General features: G+C 32.8%; 1 pseudogene; it reads right to left on the reverse strand.

Moving 5' to 3' along the window:
* Positions 1-1,941: 1,941 nt before the first annotated feature.
* Positions 1,942-20,668, reverse strand: LOC149373644 (IQ motif and ubiquitin-like domain-containing protein; annotated as a pseudogene).
* Positions 20,669-21,848: the final 1,180 nt, after the last annotated feature.

The following is a 21,848-nucleotide window of genomic DNA, read 5'->3' on the forward strand; positions in this document are numbered from 1 at the left end:
CTGACCAATTGCTCGACGGCCTTAAAAAAACCAGAGATCTTCCTATCAAGCGAGTATGATTGACCCTTATAGGTCCTGTGTTTTACTTACTTTGCCGTGCTCTCGTTTACGAATAGCGTGCTCGTTGTTTTTACCTCTATTTGCATAATTTTTTTCTTGTGCATAAACGCCAGTCTCTCGTCAGTTAAAACTAGTGATATTATTTTGACTTCTACTGCAGATTAATCTACTTTCGATATTATTTGTTAAGTACCCTTAAAAAATCAGATTTGTTTAATGATTATTGCCTGCTCCATGTTGATATGTATTAGGTCGTACCTCAATTAAAAAATCATACAAAAAAAAGAAAACAAAGACTTCCACTTAAAGTCCATTCTCGCGACCCAAAAAGCTGAGCCTATCTTCCGTTTAAGATAGTCTGAGTAGTACTCCCCGCCACCCCCAAACGCAACAGTGGGCCTTAGCTTTGTCCTCTGTGAGCAGCACACAGTTTCAAGAACTCCAGGGCTGGTCGAGTTCGTAACGCGGAAAACCTAAATCTTTAAGCTCCGAGCTTTCCCTCAGCACCAAATGCCCGTGCCAGATGGTAAGCATGAAGTGTCACCAGTCTGGCACCGAAACTGCATCGGCCAAGCCTTTGGGCTTATCTGTACGAATTGTGCGTAGGAGCCTCGAGAAAGGGCCCATGTCCAGAGGAATGCTCGAGTTGTCCTGCAATTGCACGCAGCCTGAATATTTAATTCATTTTTTATTAATTTTTTTTTTCTTCGGCCTTCTCAAAAAAATTAATAAACGATAATAAAACAAAATAAAATCTCAAAATTGATTATCGAGCACTCATAGAGCTGGTAGAAAATAACGGTCTAAAAAATAACATATAATAATCACATTTTTAGGCATGATAAGTACTCAGCGTGGATTAACATTTTAATGCATTAATCAGGAAAAAATAATTTATTAAAATAAAATTACAAAGTGATTCTTACGTTTAGTGTATAAAGTAACATTTCTTATTTAGAGGATTTATTGTACAACTAAATTTTTTCTTTGCCATGTAAAGACTAACAACTGCACACTGAACTGCTCCCACACAATCTGCGGCAAATTATTACTCAATTTTTTAAATTTTTAACAAAAAACCGGGTAAAATACAATCCTTCTCCAAAACATATCTCAATTATTTCTAAAGTCTATCCTTGTGGTTCAATTATTAGATTGTATAAGATTCTTTGCTATACAAGATTGAAAATTTGTTTTGTTTGTACACTACAGCCACACAAATAATGCCAATTTAACTTGTTGAATGTACAGGACAGGTATTTAAAGGTGAAGGAGATAACTTTTATTTCTTGCTTCTAATCATGTAATAGTTCACAAAAAAATAATGAATATATAAGACTCATTTAGACTTCTTTATGAACATAAAGGAATTAAATTTTAACAAAAAAACTTTTTTCAGGCTACGTAGGAATCTCCGTTCTGCAACAAAAACTTGCGAAGAACACGATTCATGTAATAGCACGATATAATCAAAAGTTAAAAACATGTGCAAAATGCATTATGTTTTATTTCGAAAAAAAAAAAATATTTTTAATTATAACAGAGTTGGATTTAAAATAAATACCAACTGTTATTTTATTATCCGCGATGCAACTGCTCTGCTGAAATAAAACTATTTCAGTGAAACATTGCATACCATACGTCGACTTATAATCAAATTAAGTTTAAAACTCTTGAATTGTTCATTTTGATATTTATATTTTTTATTTACCTGACAACATAATCATAGTCTTTACTGTTAATTTTTTTAATGTATCATCATGGTTCAGCATCAAATGCGTGATCATACAAAAATATGTCGTAACAAAGAAACAATGCTTCATTAGCATTATTGAAAAAATGGCAGTTACAATCGCAACACTTATGTAAAAAAATCCTACCTCACAGAGACATCCCCGGGTCCGAGTGGTATCTGACCATTGACTCAAAGTAAAGTCTCGCCAGTGCATTCATCTTCCTGAGTTTGCGAACCAGCTCTCCGTCGTAGGCATCCGGTGGGCCCGAGGAATCGCTCGCGAGCACCTCGTGCATCCGAGTCTCGCGTCTCGTCGCCAACAGATTATTCCAGGGTGTCCAGGGCTTGCGAGGGTCAAGCCTCGCGAGCCGCAGTCACTCGAGCTCGTCACACCCCGAAAAGATCGAGCGCCCGTGCCATATGTCATTTACCAGGTAACCAACTGCCTTTGGACCCACGACAAACGCAAGGCTGCTGTCACCGTCTCGTCTGCGGTAAACGAAAAGGGAATTGAAATGGGGAAAAAAAAATAATTTGGGATGATTTAAAGGGTGGGGCTTCTTGCCTTCGCAGCTCTCTGAGCAACCTCTCGTAGATTTCTGGGTAGTGGCCAGGTCGGCGCCCTGGCCTTAGAGCCGTGCAGTCGACACACTTTCTCGAGACCCGCTCGCGGTGATCGGTCTCAAAATCCTCGAGTCCCCTGAGATGCCCGCATGACGGGCACAGTCGCGTCCGCGTTGATTCCTGCGAATTCATTAAAATTTTTTTTTCCCCTGTATTATAGATACATTTCTAAGAAACGTGTATCTATATTTTTAAAAAATCTGTCCATATCTGACCAAACTTGGACTCACACTACTTGAAATTGAATTTATAGGAATACTGATTAAAAAATATCCTCATGTCTGGCAAAACTTGGACTCGTACTACTTAAAATCGGTTTGATGTGAAATTTGATTTGAAATTATTTTCCTGCCTAATCTTACTTGGACTCGCACTACTAAAAATCGGACTAACAGGAAAACTGATTAAAAAATATTCTTTTATCTTACCAAACTGGGACTAGTACTACTTAAAATTGAATTTATAGGAATACTGATTGAAAAATTTCCTCATGTCTGACCAAACTTGGATTCGTACTACTTAGAATAGGTTTAATAGGAATACTGATTAAAAAATATTATCATGTTTGACTGAACTTGGGCTCGTACTACTTAGAATCGAATCGGTGGGGAAATTGGTTTTAAAATATTCTTCTATCTGGCCAAACTTAAACTTGGACTCCTACTACTTAAAATCAGAATGATAGGAATACTGATTTGAGAATATTCACCTGGCTGATCTTACTTGGACTCGCACTACTTAAAATCGGATGAACAGGACAACTGATTTAAAAATATTTTCCTGTCTAAACAAACTTGGACTCATACTACTAAAAATCGGATTGCTCACGGTTTTCTGATTCCAGACAAATTATTGTGTATACTGCACACTAGGTAAATTTTCGAAAGTTCCCTTACCTTGGCTCGATTGTCGTGGTCAGCCAAGGCGTTCCTAGCTAGGTTGAGAAAGGCGAGCCTTACTCGGCTCCTCAGGTGTCTCAATAGACGCCGCGGCTCGAGTCTCAAGGACGGTGAGGCAGCCTGCTCCAGCAGATACAGTTCCTGGTCTATTAAGTTTTTAAGGCTCGTCGAAGCTGCACATGTATGCTAGGACGCGATTCTTTTGACCAAGTACGGGAGCTCAACGCGGTTGTTCAGGTTGCACTGTTGCTCGTTATTGTCTTCGTAGTCGTCCGGAGTCCGGAGGGCATCGTACACGTCCTTGAATTCGCGGGCTCGCTGGACGCTCAATGTGTCAATGCTTACTGGCTGCTTTCCTGCGTTGTAACCTACAAGATTGTACTTTAGTGCTCGCAAGAAGGGACATTTTTGTTAAATTTGTCACTACGCTATAAATACACGGAAACGTTATTCTGAGAATTAACAAGCTTTATGTATTGAAACTCAATAGTGTTGAGAAATATTGAGTTGAAAGCAGATCAACACCTACAATGTCTTGCATTTGTTCATTTTTTTTCTTTGTGATCGTGCGTCAGCGTATGTGTTTATTGTATGCGTCCAACGTAGAAGTTATTCAATTTCACACTTCAGGGCAACCGTGCGAGAGTTCAAAGCCAAGATGGATAAAAAAAGGGGAATAAAAGATATGGTGGAAAAATATTTCGTCTCAAGATATCCCACGTAGATACGTAATACGAAAATACATGTTTGCAAATGTCAAAGTTGGGTGAGAAGTTGGTTTGGTATCTCATTTACTTATCAAAAGATTGTATCTCGATTCTGATGCTATTGTCTCAGAAGTAGTACTCTTTTTCCACTGTTACCTGTGTTTAAAAAGACTCTATCCTGTCAGTTCACGGAGCAAATCAATTCCAAACATAATAAGATGTGTACTATACTTTGTTGTCTAACGTCCAATGCAATTAATAATCACCTCTGAGCAGAACAGGTCTCGCGAGCACATGGAGAAAGTTGGCCCTTGCACGCTCGGCTCTTCTACTAGCGATGCTGCTTCTCGAGCTTTCTATCGCCCGCAAAGCCTCGACCTCCTGCTCCAGCTTCCTCGCTTGTTCCGCAATCCTCGACTCGGCTTCGTTGTAGGACTCGCGGATTCTCGCTTCCTCGGTGACGATCCAGTGCTCCACTAAGCTCCGCAAAACCGCGAGATCCAAGGGCTTGATGACCATATTATTGGTTGCCGCTGAATTATTCATCAAGTGGAGTTGGTTGCTGTTTTCTTGGATCGACGGAATGGCTTGTTTGGTGCTGCAGTGCATCGAGAAGTTCAATTACTTTTGCTCAAACTATTTGGACTATTGATTGGACAAATGAAAAATGATAACAACTGTCTCGTAAGGACGTTTCATTTTTATCTTTCCATGATCCCTTTAAGACATATTTTCTCGACCATTCAAGATGGTTTGAAAAAATTATTTTTTTTAATGTCTCCAAGCCTTTGTCGTTGCATGATTTTTATTGTCTTATGTATTTTCAAGGCGTTAAAGAAACACTATAAAGATTTTTGTTTTTATTAATACAAACATAAATTGTATGAAGACGATTGTAAAAAGTTCTGAATTTAAACTTTTTTTTTTTTTAAGTGTGCTTTTTACACTTGTATACACGTGCATTTTCGTTGAAGTAGTAACGTTTGTATAAAAATAAACAAAGGAACCTTAAAAAAATATTTTTAAAATAAGACATGTATGTTGTCGTAAGATTTTTTAATCATATGTGCTCATTGTTTTGACAAAATGAAAAATACATCGCAATAAAAAATAATCATTGGAAAAAAAATTAAAGATATCAAAGTTATAACTGAGCAATCTTGAAATTATTAATTTTTCGATTAAAAAAGAGTTACGATCACCACTTTAAATTAATTTTAAAAGATATAAAAAAAGCCTTAAAAATCTTTAAAAACTACCGTAAAAATGTGTAGTATATTTTAAAAAATTATAAAACTCATCGTGAAAAAATCAACTGAAACAACAAAAATCGAAACACATCCTTGAGAGGGACGCATTAAAAAAATATCGAGACCACCGATAATAATCCTCCAATGACCCGAGGGTAGAAAGGGACGATTGATCGTTGGCCGTAAGATCCTCGTTCCCATCATCCGCGTCGAGTTTTCCAGGTAAACAATTCGAGCCGTCGCCATCCTTGTTTGTCCTTGATACGCTGCCGACGACCACGATAAACTCTGTAAATATTTTTATTACTATTGTTTATCCCTTTTTTTTCTACTTCTCCTTTATTCCGTGAGTGCACTTATTTTATGTCTAGGGACCCATCGTGTTATTAATTTCTGCAGGGCAGAAAAGAGATGGATGCTGTGGAACGAGTCGTGAGGATGCAGACATCCATCAATGGATAGGTGTATTACGAGAAAAGTTGGAGTACACGCGTACGTATATGGAGCAATGAAATAGTTGCGCATCTCCCTTTAACTTCGATATCGACCAAACGAACCAAACAGAATCCATTATAGACTACAACGTGAGATCCGATGTCTTAGTACCTACATACTGGTGTAATATCGATCGAATAAAAAGGGGATCATTTGTTACTTCAACCAAAATGATTTAACCATTTTTTTAAAGAAAGAGTTAGTTAGCCAGCTGACCTTTCACAAATAAACTCTCGCTGCCATAGTTTGGATAATTTCGATGTTCATTGAGATACTTATTTTTTCAGCCATAATGGTCAGTCAATTTTTCTTTTTTTTTTTAATCCTTATGTCTGTTTTTAAATTCAACCAAGAACTCTACATAGTGGAAATTTGATTTGGTTGAATAAAATGTTTCCACATCAGTATAAAATAGATAAAATAAAAAAACAAGTATTATATCGAAGTCGTTAACAATAACAATTTGGGTATCTCTCACCACTTAAAAAATGATAAAATGAAATAAAATCTTAAAATTGAAAATTCTCACGGTACATAAAATCGCATGATATTCAAAACTTTTAAAGGGCATTCCTATTTTCAAAAAAGCAAAAATAGAATATACACTATATTACATTTCACAGATATCGAGCACATCTCGAGCGTCGAAGAAATGAAGGTCTGAAAATTTTAAGCAAAAGTAATATACTGTCGATGCGATTGTTTTGTAATATAAACTTACTTCAACCAACTTGAGATAAATTATTTAAAATTAACTTTACATTTAGTCCAAAATTATGATACTTTTGTCCTTCGTTCCTTTTTTTTTTTTTTTTTTTTTTTCAAAAAATTTTAACGCTGCATGAAATTGATTGCACCGATGAGTTTCCCTAAAAAGATAATAAATTACTAAGTTATACCAGTGTTTAGTAGTATTTCCTATTCAGTACTTTGAATCTGGTGGTGATATCTTGACATCTTGAACGACTTCAGTTTTAATAAAAATTCGAAACTTCTAGCTCTTTTCGAAACATGTTTATTATCTAGAGGTTAAAGTTTATAAAAATTTGCAGAATAAGATAATTGACCATTTCGAATAAGAATTTCCCTTTTCTATTGAAAGTCATACCTAATACTACAAACAAGATAGGATATTCCAATACGGGTGGAAATGTCTGCACGTCTACTAAATTGTCGTGTCTATCAACCAACAGCAACAAAATCTCCTTATTGTTAACTATTTATACGTATACGTACGTATACGTACGAGCGTATACGTACTATACGCCAAAGATCAATACATTGTTTGTACACTCATAAATAAGTAGCAGAAGAGGCCAAAAACATCCAAATCTTGCGGTGGCAGGGGAAAAAAGGCGCTTGGGCAACCCTACCTTCGTTGGCGCAGGTAGTGTAGGAGAAAAAATTTATCGAGTTTGAGTAGATTGGCTGTCGTACTTAAAGGGTAGGAGCAACAGTAGCTCTTATTTGCTGCGAGTAGGTACGTGGCATTACTTTGCATTGTAATTGGTTGGAGCAATGGACTTCATATTCTATCGGCCTAGTTTGGTGGTGGTAGTCATGATGTTAGGGGTGGCTCAATATATTATTTACTTAAAACTATGGCATTGACATTGAAAATCACTGACGCACACGTTGGTTTACTCGATGGAATATTTCCCGTTGTAAGCAGAGACCAAAGAAAGAAGTAAAGGTATAGAAAATAAAGAAAATACGATTTTCTTTATTTTTATTTTAACCATATGCAAAAGGTCAAAAATTTGTGTACTCTAAAATTAATAGGATGCTATGGTTAAAATTTCTAAATTGATCCCTAAAAATCCATATCTGGATCACATTATCTTTTTCATATTAAAATAAAAATAAGAAATCTGGTACCATAGAAAAAGGAACACTCATTGGTTGCAACAAAAATTGTTACTTGCTTTTTGAGATGCAGTTCACTGAAAAATAAAACTACGATAGAGATGAATGGATAAATATTTTTTTAATCGTCAAAATGAAACGTGAATATTTCATTCAACTTTATTCAACATGTGTTGAACAAAATGTTTAGGTGTGTTTTATTGTTTATTTTTTTCAGTTTCTGGTAGATAACAAATATTGATTTTTTTTACTTTTTCCTTACCAGAAGAACAACAACGTGCTCATCGAAACATCACTACATTGACGTTAAATATAAAAATACATACACACCAACAAACAACTAGCTTGTTTTTTTCTACAAACATCCAAAAACGGGCACTAGATCAATGACATGAAGTATTTACCAGTGGCTTAGTGCTGATAAAGAAACAGATTATGGGAAAAATGAACGTGGAGTAAAAACACGCGCAGGACATACACGAATAATTATAAATATATTATAAGCATAGCTGCGTAGTAGAAGGTGGTAAAATTCTATTGTCATGCACATTGACCACATCAGTACGGACACGCGCTGTACTAGGGAATTAAATATTCTTCCTCGGCTGAATTCTACAGTCACTTGTTCATTTTATGCCAGAAAGTAAAGATGAGCCTTCGGAAATTTTGGCATTGGCAAGGAAAATCTCGGAGAAACTTTTATAAAAGCCTATAATTATATGTCCTTAACCGCTGGAGTATGTGGTGCGTTGAGGGAGATTAGTATACGTATGTGTTTAGAGTAAAGCCTTATTTCTACTTTCTTTTTTTTTTTTATTTTTACTTAGATCAGTAAAGCGTTTCATGGAGAAATAGCTGAAATAGAAAATGATGCCTCAAATCTTAATGCAACATTTGATTTAATCCTTGTCTTCAAATAACCTTGCTTGTATATACACTTATAGCACGCAGATAAAAATTAGGCCATAAAATACGTTTCCTCGATGCTTTAACTTTAGGAAATAAACATTTAAAAGAAAAAAAAAGAAAAAAAAACTACTCACTTGACTCAATCTACTCAAGACCAAGTTATTATTTTTAGTTTCCTATCAATATCTATAAGTATTAATATTTTCATTGTATTAATGTTTTAATCCTAAGTTTTTTTTATAAGTAGATAATACTGAATTTCTTACAATTAAGACAGTATAAACTAACCATATTACAATTTTTAAGCTTAAATAATACTCAGCGTAGTTTATTTTTTTAAATTATTAATTTATAAAATTAATTAATAAAAATTAAAAACAGTAAGCGATTATAACTTGAAAGCTATTTAATAATATTTCTAATTTTCTGATTTAATTGTACTACTCAATTTTCTCCTTGCAATATGGAGGTTAGCTAGTAGTACATCAAACTGCTCCCTCACAATCCGCGGAAAAGTATCTCTTACTTTTTGCAATTTCTATCTGAAACCAAGTAAAATACTCTTATTCTCTCAACTACCCAGTAATATTTCATAACAAAAAAACTAAAAAACATATTCGTACCTGCAGCAATAATTGAACATCAAATTTCTACAACGCATAAAAAATAGGGAAATCATGATTCGTACGAAAATTGGTTGTTACTTTAATTCAAACTCTATTAGTAAATCTATAATATATAGCGTAGTAAGCGTGTTATGTTATAGTTCATGTGAAGATAATTTGTCTTCAAGCAGAATTTAATTTAATACCAAGTAATAATAGAATATCTAGCCCTTATTGCACACAAGTTACAAAAAAAAATAACTAAAATTTATGTTTTATGTTATACAGTAGGCTTAGAATAGTTAGAATTTGCTTGATACAGTAAAAATTTCAATTGCTAAATAAATTTGGGACGCTTAAAAACAACTAAAGTTTTTAAAAATTAGTAACATAAAACTACTTCAGACCCAAGAAATTATCTTTTAAAAACATATTTGAATAATTAAATATTTTGAAAAATAAGAATGTAATTAAAGAGTTACTTGTTATGAATTTGAATCTGTATTAAAAGGATTCAAAAATTTGTCATTTAATGGTTTTATTGTAACCCGTCCTACATGGATAAGCTTATAATTTTTTTTGTTTCCAAAAATACAGAAAAAAGAGGGGAAGTCTGGAAGGGATAAAGTATGTTGATGGGCGTGACATTCCTTCCACTTGATGGCCAGTAAATTTTTGTAGTGGGAAATAGAATACCATACCCTTCAAGGCACAACCCCAACACGACACTGTATGTCAGTGCGCCAGCTAGACAACACTTCAACATAAAGTGAATACCTTGTACGATATTTCCAATTCAGTTTGACGAAGAAGCCTAGCTTTCAACTCCTTAGTCATTGGCGAGAAGTGTCCTGCGAAGCTTGAGAAACCAAAACCCCCAGCATCGAAAGAGAGTCTATTCCAGCCGTGCCCAATTTGGTCCAAGGAGTTCTTGGGAATTATTTTTTGCGCCACGAGTGTCAAGTTATCGAGTAAGTGCATGTTGAAGTCTTCTTTTTGCTGAAATAGATTTATCTCGCCCTTAGCGACATAATGTTGTTTCCTTTTAAGTGATATACCGTTTTAAAACAAAATCAGCAAAATACTTTTCAATTTATTAAAAGCTTTTATATCTTTGAATTTACATAAAAGAGTTAATATTTAATTTTACTGTAATTTTTGCGTTGTTTATTATTTCTGTAATTAGTCTTACGATTATTATCACTACTTACATTATTAATCATTATCACTTTAACGATTTTTTATTATTATTGTAATTGATATTATTATTATTATTATTATTATTATTATTATTATTTTTATTATAATTATTATTATAATCATTATAATTTTATGTGTGCCTTAGTGGAAACAAATATTAAATTTTCTCTTTTTTCCCTACAAGCATATATAAAAAAAAAATTTATTTGGTGTAAATTATGACAGTTAAAATGCAGTATTAGCATGGAAAAGTTTGGATTTTGCTATTCACCATATATGCAGTTTGTTGCATATTGGAATATTTAACGCATATTAAATATTCCTTTAAAAATTTCTTACCTACTAATAGAACTGGAGCTTAATTTTTACGAATCGGTGCTAACTTTGCTTAATTTTTCTTGACGTAATTTTACACGCTTAACCAAGCTTTTTTTCAGCAAGAGATTACATTCGATAAAAAAATGTTACCAAAAGCTAAGCAGATTTCGGCAAACCCGTTATCTTATTTTTTGCATCCTTAGTATTTAATTTCAATCTAATTTTTTGTTTCTTTAATTTTTCATCATAGATTTACGATAAAATTAAAATGTGAAGAATGATACAACTCACATTGAAAGTGATTAATCAAACTTACGAAAATTGACTTTTAAAAAAAATGCAAAATCCATCATTTATAGTATATTATGAATTGCTTATCTTAAAATGCCTGTATCAGATTAAATTTCGATGATATACGTAACAATTTTGCTTTGCTCTAATTTTAGATGCATGTAACTGTCAATACACAGACCTTTTTGATATTCTAAATAAAGTGAAGTCAAGCTTTTAAAAAAATTTCATTGTCTCTGTAAATAACTCTTACATTATACTAAGGCAAAAATATAGTAAAAAGGCTAAAAAAAGTTTTTAAATTTAATTTTAAATTAAGTGTCAAATTGTACTGTCGTGTGTGTGTGTACGTATGTGTGTATGTCACCTTGTACGACATTTCCATTTCAGTTTGACGGAGGAGCCTAGCTTTCAACTCCGTAGTCATTGGCGAGAAGTGTCTTGCAAAGCTCGAGACACCAAAACTCACAGCATCGAAAGAGAGTCTATTCGAGCCGTGCCCAACTTGGTCCAAGGAGTTCTTGGGAATTATTTTTTGGGCCACGAGTGTCAAGTTATCAAGTAAGTGCATGTTGAAGTCTTCTCTCTGCAGAAATATATTCATCTCAACATTATCGAAATCATATTGTTTTGTTTTAATGTAAAATAAAGTTGAAACTTAAAACAAGTATAACACTGCACAATTTATATCTTAAAGCTATCTTTAAAGTTATATAAAGAAGTAAAGGGTTAAAAAGCAAAATTTTTTTCCTATCAATAAATATAGTGCTGAATTTTTGAACAAACTTTTCTTAACGTAACCTGACACGCATTACAAACCTTTTTTCAATCAAGATTCCCCAAAACTTGAAAAATATCACAAATAACTATAAAGACCTAAAAAAATGCTCGTAACATTTTACAGCTTGTTTTGTGCCCTTCAATTATTTCCTCAAATAATTCCCTATGACCTGTCGAAGTAACGTTACAAGCAAAATAACATTAACAATTGAATAATAGTTATAAATTTTTCTACTATTTACATCATATCAGTGTCCTAGAAAAATGTATGGGTTTTTAGAAAAAAGGTTAATGAAAAGCTCTTGACACAAACTTGAGTTCTATATATATGAGACGTTTAAAGTAATGGTAAGCATAAAAAATTAGAGGTGGAAGTTAAAGTTGAAAGTTTAACATTTAAATAAAATTCGTCAATTCTTGTCTTACTTCGAATTCAGAAAGTAAGGCTTTTTTTAATCATTTCAATTGTCTTTTTAAATAACTATAACTTCCCACGACACACTCAGACATTCTATATGATAAAAATAATAAAGAAAAGTTGATTTGCAGTAAACTGTATTTATACGTATACCAAATCGTATAAAAATTTATGTGCTACAACCTAAATTATACAACCAAAGAATTAAACAAAATATACATGTTTTCATAAAAATTTTTATTTTTATTGGAATTTGTAACAGGAATCATCTAGATTTTTAAGTGCGTAAAATTCCAACCACATCATCCACTATTTTATAAAGTGTTGAGTACACTTTATAGTTTATCCATGATTTAAAAAAAAAGTTTCTCTGAAATAATTAAATACTAGCCTAACATACATTTAAAGCAATAATATAGAAATGCGTATTTTACAATTTTCATGCCTAATTAACCTTGGACCATGTAATGAAAATAGTATAGTAGTACAAAATTTATATTCTCATTCAATTCAATATTTGTTTTACTATGCATTAGAAGTTACGCTCTCGGTAAATAGTATCGCTTTTGCTAAGTCGCATAAAATGCGTTGTTCTAGTAATTTATCTAGTCCTGTGAACTAACGTTTATATTCTCTTAATCTATTTTTAGATAAAAATGATGATGCTTACGGGTATTATTATTATGTTAACCACTATGCCATTGGTGACATGTCATGCAAGCGATAACATGGAAGGTGACATCCCATTAATTTTGGGGGTACAAAATTTTTATAAAACGACTAGCATAGGCATCGTGTATAGAAGCAACGAAGGTGAGCAAAAGTAAAGTGTAAATAATTAAAGAGATAAATACCTAAAATTAATAATTTTCGTCCAAATATTACAGAAATTCATTCAGTAGTTAACATGGTGAAGGCATTTTCGAAAAAACAGGTTTACTCGGTCGCAGTGACCATAGCGGATCTTACCGTGAAATACCCCAAAATAAAAAATTACTCAAAAACACTCTTCGTTGTATTTTTAAAGAGCGACAATGATTTTAAAATATTCTCGCACTTCTCCGAGGATCATAACCTATCGCCACATGTTTGGCTATTATTATTCGAGTCAGCTGCCACTGGACAAATTAATGACATATGTCGACGTCCTAAAAAAAATTATTTCCACCTAAACGCATTAAGCGAGATTTTAGTTAAATGTGGAGGTAATAGCGACATCTTAGAATGGTTTACCTTCAGCTCTGGAAATAAATTACAAGTTAACAAATTATTCAAGTGGAGCAAGGCAAACGAATTAATCCTCGAAGACAATCGAGTTTTTACTGAGAGACGGAAGAATTTGACCGGAGCATCGGCTAAAATTTTTGGAAAGGTAACGAATTTATTAAATAGAACGTTGGTTTGTTTTGAAACAACAATTATTGCGTAGAAAAAATTAATTATTTTTTGGCAAATTTTGCAGCCTTCTTCTTTTTGTTCTGAAGTAGTTGAAGATTTTGCATCTGACTCTGGATTAGCATTTGAGTATAAAAACTTAAACATGAAAAAAAAATCAAATTCAAGTGTTAAAAATACGTCAATTGATTCCACAAAATTGTTAAATGAAAGTATTATTGTAACTGACGAATATTTAACTGTCGAAAATAGCAATAAGGCTAAGAGATCAATTGATATCATAGATTTTCAAGACTATTTATATTATAAATCACCCGATACCAAGGAAATTCCATGGACAGCATATTTTAAGGTATAAAAATTGAGAGTATAAAGTAATCATGACTTTACTTCTTTGTAACGTTTAATCTAATTTTTGTTGAAAAGGTTTTCAGCAAGTGTATCTGGTACTTCTTGGTTATAGTCGTAGTTGTTTCATCAATATTGTTTAGTTTAATTTTAGTATTACATAATGATAGAAGAGGATTTATCCAAAAACTTTCGGATGGCTTTTTAAACGTATGGCGAGTGTTCGTCCACCAGGAATATACAGGTAAAATGTTACGAAATTTCTAAAAATATTAAAGCACTAATACTTTCTTCACGTTATTAATACTAGATCGTACACGATTTGTATGACAATTTATTCCAAGTTATCTTTATCGTGTTTGTTTTTTCTCTTATGTTTTTGAAACAAAAAGTATTATTCCTTAAAAAAAAAGGTGATAATTGAAACAAACTTATTTGTAACTGATTTTTATATTTTTTTTTTTTTTATATTAAGTTACCATGACAGCCTATTGGCCCAGTCGCCGGGGCCACCCACTCACCACCTATGTGTCGGGGTGTACTGCCACACCCATTTTACCCCAAATTTTTTCTTTAACTGTTACCATACAAATCATACCATGGGCACAGTGGAAGTATCTTCGGTGTAACACACCTTGTCAGTTAAGCTGACTCTTTGCACCGGGGGGAAGTGCATCGGGTCAACTCGCCACTGTGTAGCCTGGGTCCGAAGCATCGGATCCAGGCTAATTAGCATCCCCGGAGAAGCCCCATGTTTCAGGGGCCACTCCTCGCCAGTAAGGCCGGCGATCCCTGCCTGGCATCGGGCCCACTAATCCCTATCTATTAGGCCCTAACACTGTTTCGCATTCACCCAGGCCTAAAGACCTGTGGAGCAAGGAAAAAACCCTTGAATTACTCTGAAGGAAAATTCCACGAAAAAACCCACCCCGAAACAGCCAGGGTTACATAGGAACTTTTTCCGGTAAAAACAGTTTCTGAAAAAATCTGCACTCACCGGAAATCGAACCCACGGCCCCTAGTACAGCGTTGTATCAGTAGCAAGCACGCTCACCACTGAGCCAACGCCGCTCCCCAACTTATTTTTTAATATATATTGATTCATTCCGAAGGAACACGTTACAACTGTTTTGGTACGCTGTACCTTTTTCAATCCCTTGAAATGGGGCTTATTCTATTGACCATGTCATGTATTATGAGGAAAAAATTCTGATCACAGGTTCAATCGGTGGTGACATCTTTTTTCTGTGATTTACTTGCTGATAATATACCTAAACACATTATCTATATGGATAAAATTTTAACATGTACATCGTAAAAAAAGGTTGTCACCTTTACTAAATTCTGTTGGCAAATCTCTTGTCATATAGAATAATATAGAAATTTTGTACCGTGGGTGTAAAGTGCAAAAACTTTATTTAAAGGGGGGACCTTTGTATGCTTGTGTATGCAATAAAGATTACAAGGTTGAAAAAATAAATAAACCTACAAGTTTTGTCAATTTCCTTTTTTATCGATAACCAATCAAATTATATTTACCAGAACAGTTAGGGCTCTTAATATTTAGTTCTTCTGATTTAATATGACAAATAATCATAGTTTTTATACTTTTGGGCTACATTGTATTCGAAAGTCAGTATGTTTATCAAACGCAAAAAAAAAGTTTTTAAGTTAAAAAATACTTATTACAAAAACACTTTATTCTCGAAAAATGTAGTAATAATCTTCACCCCCTTCTCTCTCAAAAAGTAAATTGTTAATTTTTCAAAAACTATAAAATTAATATACAAATTTCAGTATATTTTATGTTTAAATATTCAAAAGGCCTCGGGCTTGCGAGGGACCGTAGGGATATCCCGGTTAGATCTTGATTGTGTGGCGAAAGCTATTTTTTCTCTTTTAGACGTTTTTTCTAACCCTTGGACCTTTACTACGCCTGAGTGAAAAAATTAAAGATCGCATTTAGTGTGCATCCAACCAGAGCCTGGTGCTTACCATGAAGACATACACCACCAAATTTTAAATTACTATTTTCTCAACATGAGTGCAAACTCTCTGTGCCCTCCTAAAAAAAAAAAAAAAACGTTTGCTCCTTGGGCACAAACATACATAAACCTTGCTTTTTTGGTCAAATTTTTTTACTGTATACCGATGGTACAAGAACTACTATTTTGCCTTTTTTATTTATTTGATTTAACTAAACTGATAAATTGTAAGCCACAAAACACTAACCTACCCACCGAAGACCTACAGTTCGGAGAGGAACGCTTCTAAAAAAAAGGGTGATAAGAGAGTTAGAAAAAATTAAAAATTTTCTTATAAAATCATTGTGCAACCATTTTTTGAAGAGCTAGGAGAGGTCATTTTCGCACTAACTAAGTGAAATAACTTATCTGTACGTTGTATGTACAGGATACTTCTGTTTATACATGCATTTAGATTTTACATCATTTCTGGAAACTTGAACTTCAAAAACTGAAAAGTATAAATAATTACTTAACGTTGCAAAATTTTAGACTATGTACTTGTTAAGCCATTACAAACTGTTAAATATAGTCTAGGAGTCCTAGAAATTGAAGATCAAATATTATAAAATTGCTTGACTATAACTACTAACATTTCTTTAAAATTTATAGATGTGCAATTCAGTTCTTTGTCATCGAAAATTGCGAAAATATCGCTGTATCTGACAGCATACATTATCATTTCAATGTATTCAGGCTGTTTCACAAGTTTTGTGACAGTTGACATACCACACGTACCATTTAGAAATGTTCAGGAATTTCTGGAGGATGGCACATACAAATTGATCATTTTCAAAGGCTCTCAAAATTTGAAAATTTTTTCGGTAATTAAACTTAAATTTCATTTAAATTCTAAACATAATATAAAAAAACTAATTTCGTGATATTATTAGAGCTCCAAGGACGATGTAAATGAAAAATTAAGCTTATTGTTGAAGGATAAGGATAGTATGCCTTCAAACATGGATGAAGTCTTGGATCAGGTAATTTAAAATATTGAGTTTGAGTGTTAATTAATTTTTTTTAATATTTGGCGATGCACTATTTTTCGAAAAAGTATTCAAAAATTGTTTATGATACTCTTTTCATAACATTTTGTAATTTTTCTTAAAATAGCGGTAAAAGTATTTCTCTAAGAATAAACTTCTTACATTCTATTACAGAGAATGATTTTTGTCCCCAAGATCTATTTGAAAAAAATTATTTCAAATATCCAAAGAATTTTACTTGAAAAATAGTAATACAAAGACATTGTTAAATATTGCAATGTACTAGTTACAAGCTGGTACACTAGTTACAGGCTAATACACATCTGAGCGATTCCCAAAAGTTTTTGAAAGCTACAAAGATATAATAAATTAAAACAGATTATTTTTCAGTGTATGAATAATTTAAAGTTTTTTTAAAATTTTAGATATGCAACGAGAAAGTGGCTTATTATTCTGCTGATATAATATCAAGCTCTGTTACTTTAAATTCACGTTGCAAAGTCTATGCTATTCCACTAGGTAATTCTAGAAAAAGAGGCCTTGCTTTAAAAAAAGAAGATCCAATCCATACATTTTTGAGTCATTTGTAAGTATTTGTGAGTAAAAAACTATTTTTCAAGAATTTTAACAATTGTTTTTTCAGCCTGCAGAAGAACAGAGAGAATGGAATGATGTCTCAAAAGATAAAGGCTTTTCGTAGCAGAATAAATCTTGTTCAAAAAGAAGTTTCATTTACATCATTTGGCATTATTGAGCTCGCTCCACTGTTTGTATTTTTACTAAGTGGATTTGTCCTTAGCTTAATCATATTTTTATTTGAGAAGTATCACAAGCTGTTAATATTGTATTTAGTGAGGAAACCATGTAAGAAAATTAAGAAAATAAGGAAACCAAAAAAAACCAACCGTTTGTACAATGATGGAAAGCCATTTTCAGTTTACTCTCAGTACAGGGAAACGCAGCCACGTCCTTTGTGGCCTTATACCCCATAAGACGGTTAAATCGATACAGCAAACCACAAAAATAAATTTTTAGATTATATGATTTTAATAAGAGAATTCTCGCACAAACTTTTTTGAGCGATTGTTAAACAAATTAACAGTGTTTTTTAATTCACTGTTCGCAATTGATCCATAATGAGCCGTCTGTGTGAAGCTATGTTTGATCAATAAAGGGAAAAAATAATGTTGGACTTCCTAAAATTCTACTCCTTCTTTTGTAAAAATGAAAAAATTTTTATAAATAATTTCGAAAAGGAATGAAACATTACAATAACATTCTTAAAATTTATTCTAAAAAAATACGGAACTGTAACCATAAACTTTTAATAAGATGCCTTTTATTGGTATTATAAAATATATTTAAAATTATCAGACAATTGCGAGTAAAAATCAATGACATGATAACAGATGTAATCTGAGAACTAAAAATTTATACTGCTGATGAACGCTAACAAAGTGTATTGAAATTTTGTTTGTTGGTCAGATCATTATAATACTTACTGATATAAGTGTTTGAACAAAATTTTTTTTTTCTTTTACTAGGAATTACGACGTTAAGTATAAACTTTCTCTAGCTACTCTCCCTTTATGTCCCGTCTCCACTCTTCCTCTTCTACAGCTTCTCTTCATTCAAAAAAATGTTTAACAGCAAAACAAGGAAAAATTTTTTAGGACATTTTTCTACAAGGATTACTACATAACAGGTATTTTTACAGTAGACTCTCAAGTTATGAATGTCTGAATTGAGTGTTGGACAACAAAATTGATCTTAACATTATTAAACAGTAAATGGACGACTGTAAAAAGTGGATCAATTATTTTATATTATAAAAAGATTGAATTGTGTTTTCAACTTTTAGTTGATATAATTAAAACTATGAGATAAATAAAATTGTTTTAATTAATTATTTGTAAATAATATAGATTATATAATAAAACGTCATTATTTATTTTTTTTCTTGCTACATTTTCTTTTATCGCCTGTAACAATGACTCATTCGATATTTTTAATTTTTGTAACAATCTGGTACATCGACAACTGACTTGATTTTTACAGGAATCCAGATACATAGAACTTCGTCAGAGCAAAGTCTTGCCTCAATCCTATCCACATCGCACTCATCTGGGATGTTATATTTTATAATGAGTTGTGGAAAAGCATTTACAGAGTCGTCGTCTTGTTCATTTTTTTTATGCCCGTTACTGAAATGGATTCATCAGTGACCTAAAATTCAACATATTTTTTTATTAACACTTGGAAATGTTTACTCCCAAGCATCACGAGACGTAAAATTGTTTACGCACCACGTTCGGAGATTAAGAAAGGCTTTAGATTTCATATTTACTATTTATTTATATGAAGCCTGAAGCTTTTTTAACTCACTCGCAGAGTGCGTAATGTACTATAACTGTATGTTCATAAAATTTCAAATATTACGGATCCAGTATTATACAATCTTAACAAAATATTTAGTACAAATTCTAAATGTTGTGATGTGTAACGTTTCATCAGTTGGTCAACTAGAAGGAATCAAAAAATTGGCAGTCGAAGGGTAGGCTTGTGATCACCTTGCCTAGAGTATCAGAGTGTAGCTAAAGACGCCATTCGCGGGACCGCATGGATGAGAGAAGCAGTGGAAAGAAAAACGCAGATTCACACGCACATATCTACAACTATTTTTTGCATATTACTACACAATGGTCCTCTACTTAAGATAGGCACTCAACACTTTGAAAAAAGATTAGGGAAGGGATGATGGGTGGCCTTCGGTTACTGGAAGGAGGATAAAAGGAAAATAGGCAATTGTGTTCGAGAAAGCCACCTTAGTAAATATTACTATACCTTAAAATCGTGCGAGGCAAGCTGCTTATAAGTTTGATCGTTGGCGGCCAATTTTTTATACTCCCTTATTTATGGAAATACTTACTCAATTAAGAGAAATATTGCCATATCAAAAAGTTTTCGATCATCATCGCAGGATTTTATATAATTAAAAATAAAAAAAAAAAAAAAGAGAAAAAGATATAAACAAAGAACTTTATACTTACGACAACGTTAAATGAATCCATGATGAATTTCGTGCAATCAATTTTTTTCACGTCCTACAAATATACCACTTTATTAAGTATTCAAGGAACAAAAAAAATAATAGTTATACGCCCCAAGGGGCAATAGTACGGTATAGTTCCATTGGGTCGTGTCAACACCCCGAATGTGATACCGCACTTTTACTCCGTGTAGCGTACTAAATTTTTTACCTCCCTTTAACAAAATTTTTAAGATAGAGAGCGTAGCAGCCTTTCAAGTAAAATTGGCATCATATGCTTTCTATAAAAGTATTGTGGCTAAATCTGCCTATAAATTGTATCTAGAGCCGTGGGCCCAGGTAGCGAATATGCTATAGTAACCAAAACACTTTTGTATGAGCAGAGAACGCAAGTTTTACCGAAAAGGAATGTTGCACTTTCGTTCTTGAAAACAGAGACGAAACGTCGTCTTTTGAAGGAGGGTCTAATGAATTCATATTTGAGTATCATAGCTCATGGCCTTACTTTAGCATTGTACTTTGATGACAAATCAACGCTGAGTTTAACATCCAAATTTCTTGATATGCTGCTGGGAGACGTGATCTGATGTTCTATTCCCAATAGGTTGCGATCGCGAAAAATTATTGCAGGCAAAGGAGGTTGGTTCATAGGATTTTCTACTGCCGGTCTACTTTCACCAGTAATCGGATCTTCCCAATCACTCATTTTTTTAAAACTACTAGAATTTAACAGCGCAAATGCTTGTTTGAAAAAGTCTGAAGAGTTACTGACGAAGACCAAAGTAGATTCTAGTGTTACTACGTGTCGCGTGCGTGACATCACTGCCGTATTTAGGAAGATACATGCATCTGTATAGAGCCCACGAACGAAGAAGAACTAGTCAACACTATTCGATGCATAAAGGCTATTTTTTTAAATGAGTTAATTAAACAATAAGTTTGATGTGTCTTTAGATTTAAAAACTTGATTTATGTGTAGAAGAGAGCACGCTCTCTTCCATACATCATCGCCATAAATGATTTCTGAAATCAATAACGACGCAAAAAATTGCCGTTATCGAAAAGGAATTATAATTGTGCCGATTTGATCAAAACTTACATCAATTTTAGTGATATGATCGATTGAACCTGTAGGACAATTGTAGTACCTTTAAATGTTGCAGACTTACTATTTTTACGAATTTTTTTTATCATTGATTAATGTTTTTTACCCAACAATTTTTTTTTTAATGATAACTTTCAGAAATTGTTAATGAACCTCAGGATCTATTATTGCTATATTATATTTTCCCACAATTTTCTTTTTTTTATAGCTGAAGATTATTTTAACAACAATTTTTTTCTAAATTTTGCATTTATTTCATAAGTGTTAAGAAAATCTGACATTTTTTAATCTTGTTCTTCATTTAATTTTTTGTAACAGTAATTTTTGCTTAATTTTAAGATATACAGAAACACTTACTATTTTAAGACATTAACTTGAAAGTTACAGGATAATATAATAATAAGGTTTTATATTATAAAGAAAAATAAAGATCTAAAAAATATTATTCTAATACAATTTTTATAATGTATAATGATTGTGACAACACCAGAATAATAGATAGTAAGGTAATACAAATCAAAAAAATTAAGTCATATTCTATTACTAGAGGGTTAAATAAATATATATACCAGGGAGGTGGAGCCGTATATATGAATATATCGTTGAATTGCTTTTACTTATTTATTTTTTATTATGTTTTTTTAAATATATTATTTTCACAATACATAATTGGTAAACCTCTCGGTCACTCTCTTCCTTTCACTTATTTTTCGTTTTTGCTTGGTAAACCTGCACCTACTTTCGTTTTCCCTACAGTATCATCTAGAATCCGGTTCCCGAC

This window comes from Copidosoma floridanum, unplaced genomic scaffold (genome assembly GCF_036245765.1).
Source record: "Copidosoma floridanum isolate Cflo_tuat_1 unplaced genomic scaffold, Cflo_Japanese_pri ptg000030l, whole genome shotgun sequence".
NCBI lineage: Eukaryota > Metazoa > Arthropoda > Insecta > Hymenoptera > Encyrtidae > Copidosoma > Copidosoma floridanum.